General features: G+C 44.0%; 1 long non-coding RNA gene across 1 annotated transcript in view; it reads right to left on the bottom strand.

Annotated features, from left to right (window-relative positions):
- Positions 1 to 4,612: 4,612 nt before the first annotated feature.
- The window catches only part of LOC140903631 (uncharacterized), a 38,909-nt gene continuing 36,422 nt past the window's right edge, over positions 4,613 to 7,099 (bottom strand). The window contains exon 2 of the long non-coding RNA XR_012156309.1: positions 4,613 to 5,296. This is a non-coding gene — a long non-coding RNA (uncharacterized LOC140903631). The remainder of the gene's footprint in view (positions 5,297 to 7,099) is intronic.

Genomic DNA, 7,099 nt, shown 5'->3' with positions numbered 1-7,099 from the left:
TAGCAATATGCTTGGTCTGAATCCAGTTTGCCAAGGGGAGTCAGTTGAAATGTAGCAGTGTCTGTGAGAAGAGAACCAGGTTTCTTAGAGGTTAAGACCAAGAGGGACTGTTAGATCATCTAGTCTGACCTCCTGTTTAGCACAGGTTGATCAGTTTCACCAGGTTATCCTTGTCTTCAGACCAATAACTTGGGTTAAACTAAAGCTTTCCACTCCTGAGGAGATTAACCTGTTGCATTCCAGAGGCAGAGAACAGGAGGGACCTCAATGCCACCAATGCCCCAGGCCTCTCCAGTGGTGGAAAACTGATTGAGATATACCCAGATAGTCTCAGCAGGTGACCCACATCCCATGCTGCAGAGGAAGGCAAAAAATCTCCAAGGCCCCTGCCAAATATGACCTGGGGGGAAATTCCTTCCCAATGCCAAATCTGGCCATTAGTGTGATCCTCAGCATGTGAGACACACCAGCCAAGCAGCTAAAGAAAGGGGATTCTCTGTTCCACCTCAAAGTACTGGGTCATGCCCCCACACCAGCGTCACCAGCTGTGGCCAGTCTCCACTGCTTTGGAGGAAGATGGGGAAAACAACCCAGAATATACCCCAGGTCCCATCTGTCAAACAATTTTCTTTACTAATAACTAAAGAGGAGGTTTTCAAAAGCATAGGTGGGAATTAAGCACCTAACTCCCATTGATTTTCCATGGGGATTGGGTGCCTCACTGCCCTATGTAGTCTTGAAAACTACCACCTAATCTCAGTTGCCCCTGTAACTAATGGTCACGACCTATTTTGTTGGAGTTTCTGCCCTAGATATTTCTCAGTGCCCCGGAATGCTGTAGACGACCGTGCTGAAGTATGATGGTAACATGACTTCTTCATTGGCCTATGCCTCCAGCAGGATGGGGCCTGGATACATGACTCCCCTGGGTTCATTACTAATTGAGATCATTGTCCAGCTCCTGAGTGCACAGAACATCCCAGCAAACATGGGGTTAACTGAATGACACAGAGGCCATGTCTACATTTAAACTGCAGCTGCACTGCTGTAGTGTTTCAGAGTAGACACTATCTACACCTATGGGAGGTGAAGACAAGTCACCTCCCAAGAAGCAGTAGCTAGGTCAACAGAAGAATCCTTCCATTAACCTCGCACTGTCTGCACCGAGGGTTAGGTCAGCATAGCTACATCTCTCAGGGGCGTGGATTTAGCCCTGAGAGACGTGGCTATCCCGAGGTAAATCCCCAGCATAGACCAGCCCAGACTAGGGTGACCAGATGTCCCGATTTTATAGGGACAGTCCCAATATTTGGGGCTTTTTCTTATATAGGCACCTATTACTCCCCACTCCCTGTCCCGATTTTTCACATTTGCTGTCTGGTCACCCTAGCCCAGACACAGTCACAAGATAGCCATTTCATGCACACACCACATGTTTAATACAGAGGCATAGGTGCTGGAACTAAGGGTGCTGTGGGTACTGCTGCACCCCTTGGCTTGAAGTGGTTTCCATCACATACAGGGTTTACAGTTTGGTTCAATGGCTCTCAGCACCCCCACTGTACGAATTGTTCCAGAACCCCAGTACAGAGGCATGTTTCCAAAGCTGTACCAATTGTGCTCTGCATTAAAAGCATCCCCCTGGGCCCTTTACTGAACATCAGACCTGTTAATGATGACACATCTGCTTCCCGCCAGTTTATAACTCCCTGGGTGGAAGGAATCCCTCAGAAAGTCAGGGACAAACCTGTTACAGGAGCCACTTACTGTACCCACTGGCAACGCATTTCAAAGGGGGCCCCCGCTGTCCTGTCAGACTTGTAAAGTAATTGATACGCATGTTACCAACAGATACTGTATCATTCGAGCCGTCAGCAAACAAGAGGGCACCGTACAGGTATTTCAGTGCCTGCAACATGCTTCAGCTCCCTGCTGAGGGTTTATGTTGTAAAAGAGACAAGAAGCAGCCTGTGTTCTCTTCTGTGGGCTGCTGTAGCATGGAACTTGGCACGACCCCGATGGAAGAGCGTGTTCGCAAAGCTAGTCCTGCATTTTTAAATAGCAGTGTCGCGCATGATAGCGCTGTTTGTGGCAGCAGAGCTCAGCGCATACCCACCGGTTTCAGGTGCGTACATCCTCGGCAAGGCTCAGGTTTGCCTCCGCTCCTGGTACCAGCACAGCTGTGGCTTCACAGCTAGTCAGACTCACGCTAGCTCCGTGAGTGCTGGTTTGAGTGTGTGTGTACACAAGCGCGTACATCAGACCCCTCGCTTGTAGTATAGACATAGCCTACGTGACTTACTCACATGCAAGGAGCCTATGAAAGAAACAGAAATTGAACCGATCTCCTGAGTCCCAGTAAGCTGTTTTACCCACCAACCATCCTCCTGAACCGTAGATTAGAAATTATTCTGTAGATTGTCTGTGGAGGGATAGGCCTCTCCATTCTCAACATACAGGAAAACTATGACACAGTGAGGCTTATACCTAACATCTTCAAAAATAGCTCTGGGAGAACTCTGGCTGTCATTTCTGAACATGGAAATGGTTATTATTCATTGTTCTCTCATTCTGTTATTGACACGCTTGTGCGAATATGGAGGAAGTGAATCAAGTCTATGGGAAGGATTTGAATGAACTGAAGGTAGAGGACCAGTGTATGGCTCTGTTCTATTTTGTTCTGGTTTATTCTTGTACTTATAGAGAGCTGATTGAAAAAAATGTAATATTTTCTGAGCAAGTCTTCAAAACATTCAAAATAGGGTTCATTCCACAGGTTTTGGAAAGGAACAATTTGCTTTTTTCAAAATGTTTCCTACAAAGTTTATTCTAAAAATTTTCAAAATGAATATTTGGGGCCTTTCATTTTCATTTCATTTTGGTTTGGGGGGGTTGTTTTGGGGCATGGGGCTGTAATCCCTTTTTCCATTTTGCTCATGAAAATGGAGTGAGGGGGAATCAAAACTAAAAATAATCCCTAAAATTTTGATTTCACCAAATTGGCCCAATTTTTCTGTTTCAGCTAAAAAAAACCTTTAACATTCTGAATTTCAATAATTTGTTTAAAGATCAATATGTGCATCAAAACAATGAAACATTTCATATATCTGCAACAATGACCTCGTCTACTGATCAGCTGTGGGATTGAACCCTGGATGATGAGTATCAAAACTACAGGTCTCAAACATTTGAGCTAAAAAACTACATTATCTGGGTACTACTAGTAGGCTGTGTAGTTGCTGGAACCTGCCACTAAAGGGAGACAGGAAAACACACACACATACTCTGTCTCTCTGAAAACATTTTTTCACTAAATTTCGCAATAGAAACGATTCACTGGAAAAGCATGGTAAACTTAAAGGAATAACCAGACAAACACACCTTCCTGGCGTAATTGTTTTCTCTTGTCAAGCATTATTAAATTTAATGTATTTTTGTATTTATTTGTATTTATTTTACTTTTTATTTTATTGCAACTTTAGGAACACATGATGCAACCAGTGTATTCTTGACCTTTTGCTTCTCCACAGCAGTTTGAAAATGGTATTATTTTTGCTGTTCAGCAACGCAGTCTAAGTCTTGCAACAATAGCAAGGGATAGCTGGGGCCTTGAGCTGTTTAAAAAGCTTATTCCTTTAAAAACAAAACAAAAAAAGCACAATCTAATCCTAACCTTTTTCCTTTGTTTTTATTGGTCAGAGGTGCTGAAGGTTTTACTCACACTGGCCGAAATACATAAGGCTTAAGAGAAGCACAAGCCTTATACTAGACCACTGCATGGGGTGAATTTCATCCCTTTCTGTACTGCGTTGACCATACAATAACACTCTTTACTGGACTGGGCTAGGTGTGGCTGGGCCTATTTGCCAAGTGTGTGTAGCCAAAAAGAGCCTGCACTTTTGGGAGCAGCTCCCACTATATAACCTTACCTATGTGCCATGAATTTTTGTCTCCCTGCTTTGCCCACCATTCCTACTAGTGATAAATCTGTCCTGCCAGCTGCCAAATGTCTGTTGTGTGAAAAATTCCTTGCCTTGGGCAAGTCATGTAACCTCTCTGGGCTTCGGTTCCCTATCTGTAAAAAATTTTTTTCCCCTAATAATCTTTCCCTTGCCCATTTAGGCCCAGATTCTACAAAAGCTCACGTACATTTTAATTTTCCATAGTCCCACTGGTCCCCTCAGCAGATGAAGTTAAGCACATGCCTAAATCTCTGCAGGATGGGGGCCTTCGATTCTTACAGCTTCAGAGCATGGACTGTCTCTCACAATGTGTTTGTACAGCACCTCACACAACTGGCCATCAATCTCACCCCGGTCTTTAGTGCTACTATGTGGGCTACCATGTTGAATGAGCCTGGGGATTGAACTGGGAACCTCGGGAGCTAAAAGAACAAGTATTTGCAGCGTCAGCGAGAGACCATTTATCTGGAACAGTCCCCTACCCTCTGTGGGTTGGACACTTAGGGATGAAGGCAATACATACTGACCATTGGGTGACAAAATCATAATGAAAATAATTACTGGAGAGCAAGACGAGACCCCACTGAAAATCAGGGCCTGTATCTAACTTCTAACAGGATCCTGAAGAAAAACAAGGCCAGCGCTTGGTGCCTGGTTTAAAACACTTCCAACCATATATATTTTATTCGGTTAAGGAGGGAAGGAGGAGGGGACTACAGAAGGAAGAATAAGTGGGGAATCTTAGTTCCCAAAACAAGCCATCAAAGACATTCCAAAGCTAAGATGCCTCTTGCTTTATCAAGATGAACAAATTAATAGGCTAATTGTTGCTGGGGCCAAGTTCTGGTATGTTTCTGGTTTGGAGGTCTGTTATTGTTATCTCAGCTGTGGGACGAAAGGAGTAGGAGGGGAGGAGAAAGGACCTTCAAACACCTGGATTCGTTGGCCTCACATTTAATAGGAAGCAGCATGGGCCACAGGGGACATGTCGCTCTTTTCCACCTACATGTTATTCCAGCCATAAATCCGAGTGACAAGCTTGAACTTTTCTCAATTGACATGTTTACAAGGGAAGTCCACATTTGACAGGAAAATTAAGCATATCAATCACTTAACGAGCTCGTTAATGAATGGCTCTCAGATCTCTCCGATTTCATGCCTGGTAGCACAATTTATTGATCAACCGCCTTTTCTGCTGGAGCTGCCTGCAGTCTTCCTAGAGCCAGATGTTGCCATACCTTGACCCTCAAAGCCAGTGACTGGTTCTGGTCAGGGTTTATCAAGAGGTCAGTTTCTCTTTCAAACCGGAGTTTCCCTTTTCTTTCTTCTTTGTTCTATCAGGAAAAAAAAAATAAAGAGAACAGATGTAGGCTCTGGGCCTCTCACACCCACTCAAACATATGGAAGCTATCTCCTCTGTCTTTGTAATTACACAGGAGCTTGCTTTTCAGTGCTTCAGTTTTTATTGCACAGAAACCAACCTATTCCTACATAAAACATTTTTACGGCAGCTCCCCAGGGGCTCCTTTGCAAGATCACATCAGGTATAAAAATGTGCAGGAGACCCTGACAGCTAGCAGAAGCCTTAGACATATGAAGTGTGGACTTGTGAGGCATGCTGCAAGGAGCGTGCAGTGGCATAAAGATGGGGAATGGAATAGGTGGAATGCTTATCAGACAGATGAGAGCATGAGCGACCCAGCCTAATCAAGAGTGTTCTAGTCTGAGGTGAGGTGGGGGGAAATTAGGCCTGAGTAGAGCTGTGTATGCTAGAAAAACACAAATCAGAGCCTATTAGGAAAATGCAACAGCTGTCAAGAGATACCATAGTGCACAAAATATCTCCAAACCTTAGTTACAATAGGCCTCAGCCATAGCTCTGGTGACAAAGTCTCCTCCCCCTCCCCATCCTGCCAAATATTGTGTCCTGTTGGAAATCTGGTCTATCTAGGTGCTTATACAACTCCTATCCTATCTGAGCACCTCACAAACATAACTGAATTGATTCACACAGTGCCCGTGCGAGCTAGAGAAGGGCTATCCCTATTTTACAGCTGGAGAGTGGAGGCATGTCTTCACTGAGGAGTTAATTCAAATTAACTCCTCTCGAGTTAGCCTAGCTCAAGTGAGAGAGGCCACACTAATACTTGAGCTACACAGAGGGGTTGTGTTAGCAGCTAATGAGCTGTGCTAACTCAGGCTTTAGCCTATTTCCCTGACCTCCCAGCCAACCCTCACTAAAAGCACCACCACACTCCAGTTAAGGGACTTTTTGTGTGGACAGGACTCAAGTTTGGGGCAACACTCCAATTAACTGAAGTTAATGTTGCAATGAAGACAAGCACAGCTTCTCATAGGTATTTAGGGTCTTAACGTCCATTGATTTCAATAGAAGTTAGGAACCTAAATATCTTCAGGATCTGCGCTGAAGTGACTTGCCTGAGGTTACACTGAAAGTCTGTGGCAGAGCCAGGAAGTGACTGAAAATCACCCATGTCTCGTGGACCATCCTTCCTCCACAAGATCTGCATTCTAGATAGCAGTGATGCTGGCAAGGGACTCTAGGCTGTATTAGATGATTGGTTTTAGGGATGATGCTTGGTAAGACAATGGAAGAGGCATCTGTATGTTACTCCACAATCTAATGGATTTTTTAAAAAAGCCCTACTAGAGTGCATCGTGAATATCCCAGTATACAAAGATGACAATTTAAGTGTTTAAAATGTGCTCAAGGTAATTCCAAACAAATTTTAAAGCCATTTCAGACTGTAAAACCCCGCAGCTAAATCACTGGCTGTGTGGTGTGAGTGCTTATGTTGCAAAATATTCCTCGGATAGAAGGCAAGGTTTTGAGAGCAGGCAGTAAATAATTATAAATTAGATATTAGTATTGAAAGATGGATTTGTAGCGAATTGATCTTTTGTTTATCAGGATACACATCTTGCCCCACCTCCCTGGGGAACAGTTTTTTATGAGATTTTGGGGGAATTCAGACATTGTAGCTTTTCCAAAATGTACCAAAGTGGGCTGGATGAGTGAAAAAAGCCCACACAATAATGATACTTAGCACTTCCATAGTGTTTTCCTTTTGCCGATATCAAAGTGCGTGGCCTACATTGGTCACACATCATATTAA

This window comes from Lepidochelys kempii, chromosome 26 (assembly GCF_965140285.1).
Source record: "Lepidochelys kempii isolate rLepKem1 chromosome 26, rLepKem1.hap1, whole genome shotgun sequence".
Classification (NCBI taxonomy): domain Eukaryota; kingdom Metazoa; phylum Chordata; order Testudines; family Cheloniidae; genus Lepidochelys; species Lepidochelys kempii.
The sequence above is the reverse complement of the archived record's forward strand: the minus strand, read 5'-3'. Positions and strand labels throughout refer to the sequence as shown.